General features: G+C 39.0%; 1 protein-coding gene across 3 annotated transcripts in view; it reads left to right on the top strand.

Annotated features, from left to right (window-relative positions):
* Positions 1-3,406, top strand: part of LOC143290399 (uncharacterized) — a 138,299-nt gene extending 134,893 nt beyond the window's left edge. For all 3 annotated transcript variants that reach the window (XM_076599801.1, XM_076599802.1, XM_076599803.1), the window contains exon 5: positions 2,183-3,406. The gene's annotated coding sequence lies outside the window, so the exon portion shown is untranslated. The remainder of the gene's footprint in view (positions 1-2,182) is intronic.
* The last annotated feature ends 280 nt before the right edge of the window (positions 3,407-3,686 follow it).

Raw genomic sequence — 3,686 nt, 5'->3', positions numbered from 1 at the left:
AATTTGTATATTAAACTTATGTACGACGACATGCAACAAAAGAAACAAAACAGCGAACATGGATTAACTTTGTTAGAATCATATTACAAAATCTTGGTTTAGGACACGTTTGGAATATCAGTCCTCATTCAATATTCACAGACCTAATCACGTTATATGAATAAACTAGAATGTGGCTGTTTTACACTGAAAGGGTAAACAAATCTGAAAACAGGGCTGAATTACTATTTTATAATGAAACAAGAGAGGCAAAGCCTTGAAGACTCACTCGTGTTACACTTTAGAAAAGGAAGAAAAAAGAAAAGAAAAAAAAAGATAAACAAATAAACAATTTCAATCGTTAAAATGTGTTCTGTATTTGTTATCATATAGCTTGGTGTTTAAAAAAAGGCCTCTGATCAGATTCGAACCCAGCATGTTCAAGTGGAAAGAAATTGTCTTTGCCACAGCACTTTTGGGGATCTACCAGTGACTTTCAAGAACTGACATTAAAGCGTGCTTTTTTTAAGCGTGATAAATCGATTGTGGTATTCGAAGTGATAACGCTGTTTAAATCATGTTATTTTGGTATATCTTGGGCATTTAGCAACTCTTTAATGTCAGCATTACTCTTTAGCAGGTCAAGGAGTCAAAAAGAGTAAAGCGCGAAACTATCACATGGAGTGACGATCCTGGAAGCCGTTAACATTTCCTCCTTCTTTGGAGTTGGAGTGTCAGTTGGACGGTAGGAATGTAATGGCATTTTTCTTAAGACCTCGGAAGTTGGACTGTCACTTCCGGTTGTATCTGACCCGGATCATCAGTTTTCCTTTCAGTGTAGGGGACGGCTCAAACATGCTATGCTGATGGTGGCGTCTCCTCTGTCTTGGATGGCGTTTCTTGTTGATGGAAACGATTGATAAAATGGGAAGAATGTCTAGGCACGCGCGCGTGCTTGTGTGTGTGTGTGTGTGTGTGTGTGTGTGTGTGTGTGTGTGTGTGTGTGTGTGTAGCAAACTTTAACATTGTCGTTTTCTCTGGAAATACTTTGTCGACCAATGCCAAATTTGGATTAAACATTGGTGGAAAAAATCTTCACTTCTGGACAGAACACATACAGTGACACAAACTGCACATCGACGTGTGTGTGTGTGTGTGTGTGTGTGTGTGTGTGTGTGTAATCTGTGTGTGCGTGTATGTGTGTGTGTGTGTAATGTGTGTGTGTGTGTGTGTGTGTGTGTTTGTGTCTGTGTTTTTGTGTGTTGCGAGTGTGTGCTTGTGAATAAGCATGTAGTGTGTGTGTGTGTGTGTACTGTGTGTGTGTGTGTGTGTGTGTGTGTGTGTGTGTGTGTGTGTAATGTGTGTGTGCGTGTAATGTGTGTGTGTGTGTGTGTGTTTGTGTCTGTGTTTTTGTGTGTTGCGAGTGTGTGCTTGTGAATAAGCATGTAGTGTGTGTGTGTTTGTCTGTGTGTGTGTGTGTGTGTGTGTGTGTGTGTGTGTGTGTGTGCGTGCGTGTGTGTGTGTGTGTGTGTGTGTGTGTGTGTGTGTGTGTGTGTGTAATGTGTGTGTGTGTGTCTGTGTTTTTGTGTGTTGCGAGTGTGTGCTTGTGAATAAGAATGTAGTGTGTGTGTGTGTGTGTGTGTGTGTGTGTGGTGTGTGTGTGTAATCTGTGTGTGCGTGTGTGTGTGTGTGTGTGTGTGTGTGTGTGTGTGTGTGTGTGTGTGTGTGCGTAATGTGTGTAATGTGTGTGTGTGCGTGTAATGTGTGTATGTGTGTGTGTGTGTGTGTTTGTGTCTGTGTTTTTGTGTGTTGCGAGTGTGTGCTTGTGAATAAGAATGTAGTGTGTGTGTGTGTGTGTGTGTGTGTGTGTGTGTGTGTGTGTGTGTGTGTGTGTGTGTGTTGGCACTTCAAGAGCCACATTAGTTTTTATAACTGCATGGATAACATTCAAATCTCTCTCTCTCTCTCTCTCTCTCTCTCTCTCTGTCTCTCTCTCTCTCTCTCAATCTGTAATTCATACATCTCTTGCTCTGCTACTCACACATTTTCCAACATGTCTTTATATCTATATACCTGCCAGTTTCTCTCTTTTTGAACAAACCTGTGTATCAATGCCTTGGGAATAAAATAATGTTATGCAATGTGAACGGATTCTTACTTTCAGACGTTCGAAGCTGAGGTTTCTTTTTATTTCTGCTTTCAGACAGGTGCCTTCTGACGGAAGAACATAGAGCGGAAGTGACGAAACCTTCTGACGTCACTGCTCTGCAGCTTGTCGGAGGAAATACCAGCAGATTCTTTTTTTCCAAAAAGATTTTATTTTGAACGTCCTCAGTTTATTATTTGGACTGCAAGAATAAGCGTTACCACAGTGACAGTGTTCAGTGATCTCTTACTCTGTACCTGACCACAAGATATGCGATTTAAAAAAAAATAAAACAAAACAAACAAAAACACAAGAAAGCAAAACAAAACAAAAGCAAAAAACAAACAAACAAAAACCCAAAAAACAAAAAACAAACAAACAAACAAAAAAACAAGTTGTTAACTAGTTTATTCACTTATTTATTATCTGTTTATTTATTCGATATTTAAGTTATTAATTAATCTATCCATCAATCAATAATTTATCTATTCAATATCATCTTGTTTAATTACTTGCTCGACTTATTTGGCTTTTTCTATGTGACGAAATAAATTTTGTGTATGAATTCAAGAGCTGAGATCTAATCATAGGCACGTGATTTGACGTTGCTGCGTTAATTTGCTTTATAATTTTATTTCAGGTAATCTTATCATTTCGTCCACTCCAGACTGGTCAAGCTGACAAGGCGAAGGCACTGCCTGCAGTTCTGTCATAAAAGGTGATACAGATTTGTAGTTTTCAGTGATTGTTCTTGGGTCTCTGCTGACGGTTTTCCTGTCCATTGTGCAAAAGACCCAGACTTTGACATACAACTGCACCTGGATGAATCTGGTGAACAGTTCTTCTGTGCGGCGCCCCACTGATTCTACATAGAGTTGAAGGAGAAGAAGAAAATTGAAAATGTTCTTTAGATCTTAAGACTTTCTGCAAGCATTTTGTCAAAGCTGAATCGCGCAGTACATGTATGCTCGATACTTGCGCCCGCTATTCACTACCTGTCTTCAGGCACTCTAAACTGAGACAGTTGTGTTATTGTGGTATTTATTGTTGCTAAAAAAAAAAGAAAAAAAAAGAAGAAGAAAAAAAGGATGTACGATTTAAAAAAGGGTTAAGAACATATGGGTATGCAGAAATGTTGTTTGTGAACGGACAAATGAGCAGGAGTTTCTTGGAAGCTTTTTTTAATTTTTTAATTTTTTATAAACATAAACCTTCTTATCAGTTGCCTTGCAACACAAAACAGAACAAAACTGCTTATACTGAGAGACTAGAATAAATAGAATCAAAACTGGAAGTTTTATTCCGTGTGCGTGTATGTGTACCCGTGTCTGTGTCTGCATGTATGTACATGTGTATGAATGTCTGTTTCTTTTTTTTCTCTCTCTCTCTCTTTTTTTAAGGGAAATCAGACATTTTCGTCATCAGGGATGACTGGAATATACCGAAGTGTGTCTGTTTCTCTATCTGTGTGTGTGTGTGTGTGTGTGTGTGTGTGTGTGTGTGTGTGTGTTTCGTTTTGTTGGTGTTGATTTGTGTGTGTGTGTGTGCGTGGGTACTGCAG

This window comes from Babylonia areolata, chromosome 15, assembly GCF_041734735.1.
Source record: "Babylonia areolata isolate BAREFJ2019XMU chromosome 15, ASM4173473v1, whole genome shotgun sequence".
NCBI classification, from domain to species: domain Eukaryota; kingdom Metazoa; phylum Mollusca; class Gastropoda; order Neogastropoda; family Buccinidae; genus Babylonia; species Babylonia areolata.
This window is presented reverse-complemented; position numbering and strand designations above follow the sequence as displayed.